Here is a 15,185-nt window from a genome sequence, read left to right as displayed (position 1 = left end):
CTTTATCTAGGACTATAAATTATACAAGGATACATACTTTTTGGTTAAATCAAATTTTCCAATAATTTTGTTTTCATGCAAAGACTAATCTCACCTAGATTCTTCTTTGCATCTCTGTCTCTTTCTGTCTGTCTTTCTATGTGTCTGTCTTTCTGTGTGCCTTTCCATCTTCTTCCCTCTCCTTTGTTTATTCCTTGCCTTTTGTATTGTCCTCTAAAACATGATCTCTATATAAGACAAATTCTGACCACTATTGTATACTTTATTGCTTAGAATTAATGTATTTTATTCCTCTGACATAAAAGCAAACAATTTAAGGATATATGTGCTTTATTTTTACCAAGAAAATTGGACTTCAATGTATCGAGTATCCTGCGGTTTCTATATAATAATGTATGAGAAAAACAAAAACAAATACTTTGCTTATACCTTTCATCATTTTAGCTATTTTTTTTCAGTTTTCACAGAAAGGATATAGTAAGAACACAAGCTTACAAAACTATTATGTAGCTTATCCATCTGTGTCATTTTCTAGACCTTCTTGATATTAAAGGTAGATGTGTTGTTATAAAGTAATTTAATAAAATGTTTAAAATGACTAGACTTTTCATATATCTTCAGTGTATCTGTAAGTTCATGCTTTTACTTCAATAACATATGAAGCTGTCTTTCCTGTTTTTGTCAGTGGTCACACCTGTCTAAAGAAATACAAATGGGGGGCGCCTGGGTGGCTCAGTCGGTTGGGCGGCCGACTTCGGCTCAGGTCATGATCTCGCAGTCCGTGAGTTCTAGCCCCGCGTCGGGCTCTGTGCTGACAGCTCAGAGCCTGGAGCCTGTTTCAGATTCTGTGTCTCCCTCTCTCTGACCCTCCCCTGTTCATGCTCTGTCTCTCTCTGTCTCAAAAATAAATAAATGTTAAAAAAATTAAAAAAAAAAAAAAAAAAAAGAAATACAAATGAATTAAACTTAAAGCACAGTTACACTGTCGTCTTTTTTTTAAATTCACTTTCTTGTAAATTAACTTTTAAAATCAATATTATTGGTTTCTGTTATTACTAACATCAGGTGACAGACTTTCATATTTTTTTTTAATCAGAATCTTCTACTCTACAAATTTTTGAGTGAACTAAAAGAATATTATGTTAAATTTGAAGAAGTATCCTAAAGTATTTCCTTCTCAGATAGGTTTATAAACCCCAGGAATATTTTATTCTATATTCCATGAAAATAAAAAAGGCAAACATGAGATAAATAAGCTAGAAAAAAATTGATCATAGGTTCTTGATAGATGCAAATTCTAGAGTAGTATTTTTCTTAAAAGTTTGAACACACGGTTTTGTTTTAAATGCCATGATTATATCATCTAAAAGGCCCAAACATGAAATTCCATATTCTTTTTTTTCAACAAACAGGAATCCATGAAACTTTAACTCATAGTGACAAATTCACATACTAGAAAGCATCATTTGAATAATTTCTTTCCCGAAGTTATACTTAGGTTGAGAAATTGTCCCATTAAAAATTTATAGAACTGATTTCTCTAGTAATGAAAACAGTCATCTCAGCAGATGAAACCACAAATAAAATTTGACTTTCTCAAAAAATGCTTTACACATGATGTCTGACAGCTTTAATTACTTTTTTTAAAGTGTAGAGTTGAAAAGTAGATTTATATACTTATGTTGGAACCCCAGTGATGCAACTAATAATCCTTAAAACACAAGGGAAAATTAAAAATATGCTAAAGGATTTCCTTAAGAGAAAAGGAATTATTGGCCATTAGTTCCAATTAGTATAACAATGTTTGAATTTTCTTATGGAGAATAGTAAGTAATGATGAAGTAGAAAAATCTCATTTTTATGTAATTAATTTATTAAGTATCATATATATAACAATTTTAGAAATATGTGCATTCATTTTTAAAGAATATCACTATTTTTGGTCATGATTATTATAATTAAGTATATGTGGAATGAATGCAGTAATTAGAGATAGCTAAGACTGGGGCAGTGCAGTGATTTCATTCAACTTTATATTACAATAGTACATTGTTACACTGCATAAGAACATTACTGGAGACAGCATTAAATGATAAATGGTACTCAGTTATTGAGAACCAGACAAATATGGCAAGGTGAGGATACAGCAGAGTTTACAGAAGTTAATAGCCCCTAAACTGAAGATAGAGAAAGCCGGGAAATCTATTCTTAAGATAGTCATTACTCTTAGGACAGTCATAAAGGAATCATTACTTCCAATAGCAGTTAATAGAAGACTTATAAATTCATTAAATGCAGAATGGGTATACAACTGTTAAGGAGACAAACAGATTGGGCATCACAGAGCAGTTGAAAAGAAATGTAAATTCAAGGGACTGGAACTTGTCTTTTCAGTCTTACATCTCTATTATCTCTCCTAGCAGAGAAAGGAGTGTAGGAAAAAGGAAGAGAGATTTCCTTACTAGGAGGTTGGGGTTCGATGCAGGAATCAGTTCTTTTAGGGAAACGTAGTATGCAGGCCTGAGATTCAATCTCTGAAGGTGAAAGGAACAGGAACACAGGGATTTGGTGTAGGATTTTCAGTTCCTGGAATGTGGTTACCATAGTCAAGACAGAAACCTGTACCAAGGCTAAGGCTAGTTTAATGTTGATTCAGTAAATTACAGTCCTAAAGATACTTCGTTCCTGGTGAGTCAGATCCAAATTGATCACTTAGACTAAGAATAACGTTTAATCTACAGTTGTTATCGACCTCAATGGATGAATAAATTTACCAGCAGGGAAGCAGTCAAGAAACATTAAATAAAGAACCACAGTGTGGTATAGCAAAAACAAGCTTAGAAATCCAATAGTAATGTGTGTGTCAGAGCACACAAATGAATGGTGGACTTTGAGTAAATTATTGATATTCTCTCTGAATCTCAGTTTCACTCATAAAAATTGGGTAAAGGATAGATGTAGGCCAGAACCTTTTCAGGACAAATAGCTATATTCAGTCTAGCTTAATAAAAATAATGCAACAGGGTGACTATGGGAACTGGTAGATGAGATTAAAATAATCTGGTAAATGTCTGGGAGAAGGGAAAACTATATAATTCCTATGAACAAGAAAATGAAATATCCTACGGCCATCAGTTGAAATGCCTTTTCTTATTTTCCCTCCTGTATAAATATTGAAATTTTAATAATATACTTAAGATTTAGATATGTCAATAAAAAAGCAATAGAAGAAAAGAAGCCTACAAAACTATGCATTTTCCTTTCTTTCCCTTTCCACTAATAATGAGAATGACTAGCGATATGAACTGAGAATTCTTTCTGAAAATAAATATTTTAAAAATCAAAGTAAAACCAAAAAAAACAACATATGTAACAGAAGTTAAAGAAATTGCACTTTCATATTGCACAAAATACTTCATAAATCCCATTTTTGCTGTCCCAAGGTATATAAGATTCAAAAGAAAATTACTTTCACACATGATAAAATCAAGTAAGTTTGCTTTGAGCGATTTTTTTTATCTATTTCAAGATAATGTAATAAAAAAAAAACAGGGTACTTCACCGCTTTTTCAGAAAAAAAATGTTTCTGTAGTTTATCTCTTTTAGAAGAATAACAATTTATCAAATGAAGAGTTCTGTTGTTAAACTTTTTATTGTGTTATAAAATATTCACTGATACTTCACAAGAATCTATAAATCACCTTTTCATTTTCACTTTGTCAAAAGACATGCATGAGAGTGTTTGTGTGTATGTGTATGTGTGTGTGTTCACGCATGTGCATGCGGAAAAAGAGAGAAGGAAGTCAGGGAGGGAAAGAGAAAAATAGAGGTTGAGCAAACATGGAGGGACCTAAAAAGAAATGGGTTGGGAAAAGACAAAATAATTATACAGAAACAAGGTAATCAATTAAGACTTAAGAAACCCAATACTAGAATTTAACACTTTTTATTTTAAGGAGATTTGATTAGAATTAAAATTATGACTGAAATTATGGAAATAAAATGGCTGCTTAATATATAAAATGATGGTGATGAATTTTTATAGAAATGATACTTTCAGAGATAGGATTACTTTGTGTGTGTGTATATATATATATGTAATTTTTAGGTTAGTTTACATTGTGAGATGAGTGATTTGTCTTCTGTGAAAAAAAGAAAACTTAATTATTAACTAAACAAAGTTAAGCATTTGCAAAGTGAAAGAGACTAAATTGAAGACCACACAGGTCAAATACCTCCTTCTCTGTAAAGCACTGATGGAGACACAGAGAAAAGCAGACATGAAACAAGTTTAAATAACACGTGGGTGTAAAGACAAAGTCTCAAGAAAAGCTCAAAAGAAATAGGTAATATGAATATTACAGTATCTATTAAGAAGATGTAATCAAATAAACTTCCATGAAAGAGAGCACCAGAGGGGCACATGGGTGGCTCAGTAGGCTAAGCATCGGATTGTTGATTTTGGCTCAAGTCATAATCTCACGGTTGGTGAGATTGAGCCCAGTGTTGGGCTTTGTGCTGTCAGCACATAGCCTTCTGGGATTCTCTTTCTCTTTCTGTCTCTTTGCCCCTCTCTTGCTTGTGCTCTCTCTGTCTCTCACTGTCTCTCTCTCAAAATAAATAAGTAAACATTAAAAAAAGTGCACCAGAACCAAATGGTTTCACTGATGAATTCTACTCAACAACTAAGAAATAAATGATACTAATTCTTTACAAATTTTTCCCCAAACAGAAACATTCTATGAGACAAATACCAAAAACAGATTAAGACATTATAAGAAAACTATAAGCCAATATCTCTCAGAAATACAGATGCAAACATCCTGAACAAAATATCATTAAATTGAATCCAACAATGTATATGTATAATTATATACTGTGACCAAGTGGATTTATTACAGATATACAAGACTGACTTAATATTTGAAAATTAATCACCACATCAACAAGCTAAAGAAGAAAAATCTTATTATAGTAGCAATAATTTCAGCAAAAGCACTTGACAAGATTCCAAACTTATTTATGATCAAGACTCTCAGTTATTAAGACTAGAAGAGTCTTAATAACTATATAACTATATGGAAAGTTAATATATGAGTGGAGAGTATAAAACTAAAGACAAAATAAGTTGTACATAAGCATTGTATTCTAGTTGTTAAAGTAATGTCCCATAGGAATACAAGTTAACCATTTTGGTACTTCCATATAGGTGTACTGGAGAGGTCCAGTCAATTTCCTCATTTAGAATTTATATATAAAGAAAGGGTAGAGGCTAGGATGATGTATGTGGTAATAGATTAGGGTAATGTATTAACTATGTTTAGCTTAATGTAGATGCAGTTGAGTATATATAGAAATATCTACATAGATTAGATAGACAGACTGACAGATGGGCAGGCAGAGAGAGAGAGAGAGAGACAGAGAGAGAGAAACAGATAGGCACATATATATGTGTATATACATATATTTCCTTGCTCTGTAAGCTGAATGATTGCCATGTCAGTCACAAAAGCACACCCAGTTTCTGTTTCTAGACAAGAGGAACCAGGGCTCCTTAGAAAAGTAGCTGACACTATGACTATAATAAGAAATAGACAAGATAATCCTGGAATATTTTGGAGTGCTAGAAAGTGAGAAAGTGTTTAAAAATAACAAAAATAATAATGGTGATATGTGCAAGGGATACAGGAGTGGATAAAAGAGCTCCTGACAATCAATACTGAAACAATTATAGGAATAAAATAAATAAAATAGTATTAGACTTTCACACAACTTATAAAATAAATATTCATGAATCCACACTAATATAAATAAAATATTAAATACATAAATGAGATTTAATAGACATATTTCCCATGCAGACATATTCTAAATAATTTATGTAGATACTTCACCATCAAGGAAATGGAATATAGGTCCCCAGTCCTTAAACATGAACTACCCACAGTGACTTTCTTCCAAAGTATATAGTGTAAAGTGGATATGTAAAGTGGATGAAAGAAGAGTAAATGTGAAGTGGAAAAACCTGACAAACACTTCAACTCAGCCCAGAGGTCAAGGTCAACTTCATCGGCGATATGTTATATTGATGTATATGTATATGTATCTACCCTTGATATGATGGGACAATAATTGTATTTTATCTCTGTAGTCTTCCTACCAAAAAGCCTATAACCCTCATCTGATATAGACAAAATGTCATAGAAATCCCAGTTGAGGTACAAAAACCATATCAGTACTCCATAAAATTGTCCATATCATCAAAAACAAAGAAAACTGAAAAACTCTGTTGACAAAGAGGAGCTTAAGAGAATATGACACTAAATGCAATACAGTATTGTAGGTAAGATCCTGGAACAGAAAAAATAAATAAATAAGTAAAGTAAACCTTCAGGAAATCTTAATAAAGTATAGACTTGTTTCATTAATAATATTTGTTAATTAATTATAAAAAATGTGTCATAATTATATGTTGTCAATAATAGAGGAAACTGTGTGTCAGTAAATGAGGATCTCTGTACTGTCCCCTCCATTCTTCTGTAAATCAAAAACTTTTCCAACAGGACATTTTATATTTATTTTCTTAATTACACTAGGATTTCCAATGTCATGCCAGCATCATGATATTAATTGTCGGTCTCCCAATATTCCATATTTGTAACCCTGAGGGTACTGCCCCTGCACCTCTATTTAAGATTTTCCATCACCTTTTTGTTAATCCCTCCATGTCTTCAAAGCTAATCAGTCTTAACAGAAATAAAATGTTTTGAAGTTTCTTTTGTATTCTTCTCATAAAATCGTATTATTAAACACACACACACACACACACACACACATACACACACACACACGTAAGTTTTGGCCAAAGTCACATAGATTTTACATTTTACTTATTTTTTTAATGTTTATTTACTTATTTTGAGAAAGAGAGAGAGAGAGTACTTGAGTGGGGAAGAGGCAGAGAGAGAGGGAGAGAGAGGTTCCCAAGCAGGCTCCATGCTGTAAGTACAGAGCCTGATGTGGATCATGAGGTCATGACCTGAGCTGAAATCAAGAGTTGGCCTCTTTCTTAACCAACTGAGCCATACCCCAGAGCTACACAGGTGTCCCAATTTTAGCCAAAGGAATCTAAAGAGCACAGGTAGGATGATAATAATTTGTTACTATTCCTGGGGAAATAATAAAATTTTAAATATTACCATTGACTAGACCATTCCATGCTGCCTTGTCCTAATTTCAGCACCATTAGAGTCCGGGAAGTTATTGGAAAGGTGCTATTTGTAGAAAAAATGATGCTTATTGAAAACTGTGTATTTACCTTTAAAAAATATCATAAGCCAACTAATGTTTTATTCTTTATTTTCTTCTTTACAGTAGAAGCTATTTCAGCTCAGTATGGTAATGTTAGTAATTTTTTTTTTATTAATGGCAAACTCTAATGGTTAGATGTATATATATTTGGTTAATTACAAATTAAATTGTACATAAAAATTAACTTTGATTGAATTACAGGATTCATCAGGGAAAATAATTAGAATTCTCTTTGGTGGTAGCATGGTTTATAACAAAGGCTAACAGAGCCTAAAATATGAAGATCATCAACAATCTGTTAAACCAGCTTTGGGCTGGTTTTAGAAATATTATTTCAGAGACAATTATTCTGAGACTATTAAATATCTAACAATTGCTAGGGGCTTTAGAGGAAATAAAAATCAGTGAGATACAATCCTTATCTTCACAGAAATTGCTGAGTTAATGGTGAGGGCAGGAGGTGGTGAAGAGATAAAAATAAAGCAAAAACATAACTATAAAGTAACCATAGTGAGTGTCATAAAATAAAAGGCATTTTGGGGAGGAAAGAGTGGAAACTCTCCATAGACCAAGTGATATCAGTTATAAAACTGATAAAAGGCAAAAATGGAAAAGAGAGAATGACATAGAGAATGAGTCAATACGATTTTCGCCCTTAAGATTCTAATTATCAAGGAAGGAAATGAGAAGAGGAGGCAGATAAATTGCAATGAAGTATGAGAAGTCCTAAAATTAAAAAAAAAAACAAAACAAAACATGCAGAGTATAAATCAACAGACTGCTTGGGAAAGTCTGGAAACAGGCTTGATTGAAGAGACAATATTTTTGGCAGGTTTTGCAGGATGAGATGGAGTTTGTCAAAGATTGAATGTTCTAGGCAGAGGAACAAGAAGCATCTACAGTGTTTCCAGAAAATAGAGAATGTCACATAGAATATGTTAGAAACATAGATAACACTGGAAAGTTAAGATGGGGTCAGGTTTTGAAAGTGTGGTTAGGCCGCCATGAAAGCTGATCAGGTTACAAAGGCAGATGAGGATTTAGAATGGAAATCTGGAGTTGGTTTGCGTTGTTCTCAATTTGTTTAGCAAGAACTTATTAACAAGCCATGCAAAGTATGCTCACAAGCTTAAGAGTGGAAGTAAGTCATTTATTTCCTCCTTTGTTTCTCAAGGCTACCGATGGAAATGATTGATGAAGTCAACAAAGAATGAAAAGTCTGTCAAGCCAAAGAAACTCAGGACACCATTACCTGGGGGTTAGGCCCTGTCGACCATAAACAGTCTACGTAATTACCATATACTATTTTGCTCATTGTGCCACAGTCGTCCTATTTGTTTTGGTTGCGTTTCTTAATTTACCATTGGGACTAATATGGTAGTCCTGGCCATACCCTCCCAACAGGGCATGATGTCAATTTAAGGCATAGAAATATTTAACATGCTGTCCTCTAAACAGAATGGTTTGAACAGTCAGAAACATGTGACCTGGCCAATATTATCTTTGATAAGACAATGAAGATAGTTTGATGATTGATTAACTGGAAATGAGATGGAGGAAGAGACTGATCACAGTGATGGGATGCTACCGCAGTCACCAAAATAAAGGATTGCAAGTTCCAAATTTAACACTGTGGAGGTGGGAATAGAGTGGTTAGATGGGAAAGTCATGTTCACACATGAGAAATTAGAGAATTTATTGAATTTGCATAATAAAGGAAGAGAATCACAATCCTTCTATTTTGAGTGAACATGTTACTGAGTAACAAGAAATGTACTTTCCTGGAGAATAACTGATTTTTTAAATTTGGGGTGGAGAAAACATCCCATGGAATACAGTAACTGGAGTACTACTGCTTTGGTTAAAACTCTCACTCCATCACTTTCCTGTGTGGTCTTGAGAACATTACCCAACTCCCCCACATCTCTGTTTGCTTATCTGTGATTAGAAAATCATAGCAGCACCAGTCACAAGTTGTTATGAAAATTAAATGAGAAAATAGAATTGTAAGACTTAAAGCAGTATGAGAAGTGCAAGACAATGGGAATATCATTTTGAGATTCATGAATTAATGAATGTGAATATAAGATCACTAGATGGAGGATGGGAAGGTAGAAGAGACAATGAATAACTAGCAGAACTTGTAGAATCTTAATACTTAACAATTTCAAATAAGAAATAAATCTATCCAATTTGAAATGAAGAAATAGAGAAGTAGGAAGCAAACCAGGATAGCAAGGTGCAAAAGAAGCCAGTAGAGAGAATATGGACTTTGAAAAAAAAAAAAAAAAAAAGATTATTGGCTTTGTGAGAGGAGAGGAGCATAAATACATTCTGTCAAAAATTCGGCATCGTACTAAAATATGCAGTATGAAATGATGTATTAGTAAAAAGAGCACAAGTTGAAATTCAGAAACTGAGTCTACAGTAAAAACTACTTTTGCCATATTGGTAAGCTTAACAAAAGGACATGTCTCTGATATCATAATCAAAATGAGGAAGCACACAATTAATTATAAGAAAAAGATGTGAACAAATTTGATTGGCTTCGGGATCCCTTTATATACAAGAGATGGTGTAGCCTGTGTTTTGTAGATGGAAAGATACACATGGTATTAAATAAATTACATAACTAAAAAGTAATAATCATCAGAAAATACAAGGTTTTTGTAGGGATATGGGGGCATACACTATTTAGTATTTTGAATATAATATAATCCAGATCAATTATTCAGAACACACACATCGGTGTTTTATTTTGCTTATATAAAAAACCTGTTAATACACAGCTTAATTAGAGTAAATGCTAAAGCATTTCTACATCCATAAGTAAAAGTTAATATTTGGTTCACTTTCCTCAAACATCTTTCTTAAATAGTCTTCATTAACAATGCTTAATTCTATTTTTTGTATTTTTCCTCATTTCAAAATAAACAATCTCATTAAGATCATTGCACTGAAAAATCTTTAAAAAAATAATCACATCATTAAGAATACTCAGGTATTCATGAAGTATTGAAATATGGATAATGACTTGAGCATGTCACTAAAATGATCATCTGTCCCCAATTAATACTGATATATTGCAGTTGAGAGGTCTTTTAATGATCACATTACTGGGGAATTATTGCTACTCGTATAATTTGTCCTTATAATCATGTATTTATCAAAGATACAAAAGACAAGGCTCCCAGGAGGCTTATTAAAATCCTTATTCTCTTGATTTCTAATTGGTAAAGAGTATAGATTGTCCATTTTTTTTTCCTGAAAAACCAAGTGGGTTTTCATCAACAGAAGTATCATTTAAAACTATGCAATTGTCACATACATAAATCTCCATTTTTAAAGGGCAGAAAATAATATGCCAAAATGAAAAATCACTTTACAGCACTCTTTCTGCTCAATGAAGTCATAACCAAATCAAATAAAAATTATTTATTAAACATCTGTAGATGCAAGGCAATCTATTAACCACAGTTTAAATAACATTAAAATGATAAGGTAAATGTGCATAATACTCAGAAACAAAAGTATGTAGAGCCTTTCGTTTGCTTCAGAATTATCTTTACAAATTTTTATAAGTTTAAGTAATTCTGCATTATCATTTTTAAATTGCATCTTTCTAAATCCATAAATTTTATTTCATTAAAAAAATGTGGTGACGTACCTCACAAGACAGAACCATAAAAGACAACGTCTCTCTCTTTTTTTTTAATGGTTATTTATTTTTGAGAGAGAGAGTGAGACAGAGAGTGAGCGGGGGAGGGGCCGAGAGAGGGAAATACACAATCTGAAGCAGGTTCCAGGCTCTGAGCTGTCAGCCCACAGCCTGACGCGGGACTCAAACCATGAACCGTGAGAACATGACCTGAGCAAGGGTCGGACGTCTGACCGACTGAGCCACCCAGGTGCCCCAAAAAGACAATCTCTTTCTAAGTCACCCTTTCTTACTTCTAATGTACCGGTTTATCCTGCGACTGAGCATGCCCACAAGTTTGACACCACACTCAGAACAAATGTCAGGTGCTACTATAGGTCGGTGAAATAAGTAATTGAAGTAACAAAGAATTTATGACTTGTTGGCCTTAATCACCTGGGGAACATTCTCTGTGTGAAGATAATCCTTTCCCACGTTACCTCTCCTCCTGTCTCCACACAGTACACCTTGAAAGTCACTGTGCCCAGCCGTTCTAGGGGGTGGAAGGTACATTCCCCCACTTTGAGGGTGGAGCATCTACCTAACTTATTTGGAATACTTCCACAGGAGAGTTTTATCTCTTCTCACTCATTAATTAATTAATTAAGTAATTAAGCAGTGTATTCAATCATTTTTATTCTTAAGGTTTTATGGATATTTATTTTATACTTTGCATTACACTATTTTAAGATTGCCCAAATTATTTCAGCTTTAGCTGAATGTTGGAGACTCATTCAGTTTGCTCCTCTACTTCTTTGACATGCCTCCTTATTACTGTAAATGTGTGTGTGTGTGTGTGTGTGTGTGTGTGTGTATTGGGGAACTTTCTTACTTTCCAATATTACAAGATGCTGTAGGCTCATCTTATGTATATCCTACCCTAGCCCCAGAATCAGCCATATCAATAGGAAGAACTGGTTCCTTTTGTTGGAGAATGGTACAAAAATACAAGATATAAACACTAGATGTACTCATTGTGACTGGGGCGTTTTGATTTTTTTTTTTTTTTTACTTTACAGCCTATTTTCCCCCTTTTGAGCAAACAGAATGAAATTATACATATTTATACAAACTTGTGTATATACACGTATCTATAAATATTTATATATGTAAACATCTATATGTACACTAAGATAGACTTGAGTTTATTCTGATGTTTCCAATCCATTCTCAAATGAGAAGCCTGGTGCTCACCATCTATCAAGCATATACTTAATTATTCTGTATACACATTTATCGTAACATCAAGAGTCATAAATCATGTTGGTAATATACACACTTGACATGATATAATGACAATGGCATTTTACCTCTGTGGTCTTCCTCCCAGTGACCCATAGCACTAGTCTTACCATGAAAAAATATCAAATCCCAATTGAAGTACCTTCTACAAGGAGGTTTGAGTACTGCTCAAAACACTCAGTTATGAAAAGCAAGATAAGTGAGACAGTGCAATAGCCGAGAGGAGCCTGCATAAATGTGACAACTAAACATAATGTAGTATTCTGGATGGATTCTGCAACCAAAAAAAGGACATTAGGTAAAAACTAATAAAATCTAGGGGCTCCTGGGTGGCTCAGTTGGTTAAGCGGCCAACTCTTGACTTCGGTTCAGGTCATGATCTCGCGGTCTGTGGTATCAAGCCCTGCTTCAGGCTCCATCTGTCAGCATGGAACCTGCTTGGGATTCTCTCTCTCCCTCTCTCCCTGCCCCTCCCCTACTCGCTCTCTCTCTCTGTCAAAATAAATAAAGAAATCTTAAAAAATAAAGAAATCTAAATAAACTACGGACTTTTAGTTAATTGTAATGTATCAGTATTCATTCATTTATTGTAACAAATGCATAATACTAATGTAATTTATTAATAATAGAGGAAACAAAGAAATCTTTGTATTGTCTTCTGCATTATTTTAGTAAATACAAAACCGTTCTACAAAGTAAAGTTTGGTTAAAAAAAAAGATTTTTTTTAAAGGACAAATACCATATGGTTTCACTTCTATGTGGAACCTACAAAGCAAAACGAATGAATAAACAAACAAAAAGTAGAATCAGAGAAAAAAACTGACGGTTGCCAGCGGGAGGGGGCAGAGGGATGGAAAAATGGATGAAGAGGAGTGGGAGATAAGAGTCCAGTTATGGAATGAATAAGTCATGAGAATAAAAGGCATAGCATGGGGAGTATAGTCGATGGTGATGTAATAGCATTGCATGTGACAGATGGTAGCTACATTTGTAGTGAGCATAGAATAACTGTATAGGGTTGTTAAGAGACAGAACACAAGCAGGGGAGAGAGGAGCAGGGAGAGGGGGAGACACAGAATCTGAAGCAGGCTCCAGGCTGTCAGCACAGAGCCCGGTGCAGAGCTTGAACTCACAAACCGTGAGATCATGACCTGAGCAAGTCGAACTCTTAACCGACTAAGCCACCCAGGTGCCCCATAGAAGTGTTAAATCAGTATGTAGTACACCTGAAACTAATGTAACATTGTGTATCATCTATATTTAAAAAATATTTAAAAGACCTTAATGTGCTTCATAGAATGCTTACACATATAGATAACAATAATTAAATTGTGATGTATGATAACAAGTAAATGATATTTCTTAACTATTTAAAAAATATCATATGTGATTATTGCACCAGGAAAGATGTTCCTTTTTTAACTAGTCTCAGTAATAAAACATTAACAGATAAATTTTGGCTTTGTGATGGTTTTATACCTGACAGTTAAAAAAATCTAATAGTAGAATGGAAGGACTTAAAATCAAAATTTTAAATATATAAAAAGAATATAGGTTTACACTGTATAAAACAATTAAACTGAATGCTAGTTATAGCTTCAGTATGATCAAGAACAACATTATAGGGGCACCTGGATGGCTCTGTCTGTACAACATGCAACTCTTGATCTTAGGGTTGTAAATGCGAGCTCCATGTTGGGTGTAGAGAGTACTTAAAAATAAAATCTTAAGAAAAGAGAGAACAAAAAAAAAGAACATTATAGTGTCAGTCAAATGTATTCGTATCCTGATGTAGAACTGATATAATTATAATAACAACATGGATGTTTTAATTGTCTATGCTATGTAACAAATTATCACAAACTGCAGTTTTTTTTTTTTTAATTTTTTAACACTTATTTATTATTGAGAGAGACAGATAGTGAGCATGGAAGGGACAGAGAGAGGGGGAGACACAGAATCCGAAGCAGGCTCCAGGCTCTGAGCTGTCAGCACAGAGCCCGAAGTGGGGCTTGAACTCACAAACCCTGACATCATGGCCTGAGCTGAAGTTGGATCAACCAATCAACTGAGCCACCGAGGCGCCCCACAAATTCTGCAGTTTTAACTAATGTATATTTGTTAGCTCATAGTTTCTGAGGCTCAGGAGGCTGGTCAGAGCTTAGTTGGGTCTTGCATTCAGTATGTCCCAATGATTCAGTCAGGTTATTGGACTAGTTTTATTTATTTTTTTTCCTTCTGGAGTTTAGGTTCTTCTTTTAAGCTTATATGGTTGCCAGAATAATTTAGTCCTTTGCAGTTATAGGAGTAAGTTCCACATTTTCTTGCTGACTGTCTGCAGGGGATTCCTTTCAGCCCCAGAGTTTCCTGCATTTCTTGCCACATGGCCATCTCACAAGTTTTTGTATAATGTGACAACTCATTTCTTCAGAGCCAGCAAAAGAGTTTCTCTCCTTGTGAATGGCTCAGTCTTTCTTTAAGGATTCATATAACTAAACCAGGCCCACTCAGGAAATCTATTTGTTTTTATTTTTTTTTAATCTTTATTTATTTTTGAGAAAGAGAGAGAGAGAGAGATAGAGAGAGAGAGAGAGACTGCAAGCAGGGGAGGATCAGAGAGAGAGGGAGCCACAGAATCCGAAGCAGCCTCCAGGCTCTGAGCTCAGAGCACAGAGCCCAACACGGGGGCTCCAACTCATGAACCGCTTGCTCATGATCTGAGCCCAAGTCTGATGCTTAACCAACTAAGCCACCCAGGTGCCCCAGGAAACCTATTTTTTAGATTAGCTCAACTATAAATTGACATGGGATCTTAATTGCTTTTGCAAAATCTCCTTATTCTTGCCATAGAGCTTAACCCACTCGTTGCAGCGATATCCAACCATATTTACAGGCCTTCCCAACACTGAAGTGGAGGGAGGACTTGTATACCAG

This window comes from Panthera pardus, unplaced genomic scaffold (genome assembly GCF_024362965.1).
Source record: "Panthera pardus isolate Hobbes unplaced genomic scaffold, ASM2436296v1 HiC_scaffold_16, whole genome shotgun sequence".
Taxonomy (NCBI): Eukaryota; Metazoa; Chordata; class Mammalia; order Carnivora; family Felidae; genus Panthera; species Panthera pardus.
Note: the sequence above shows the minus strand (reverse complement) of the source record.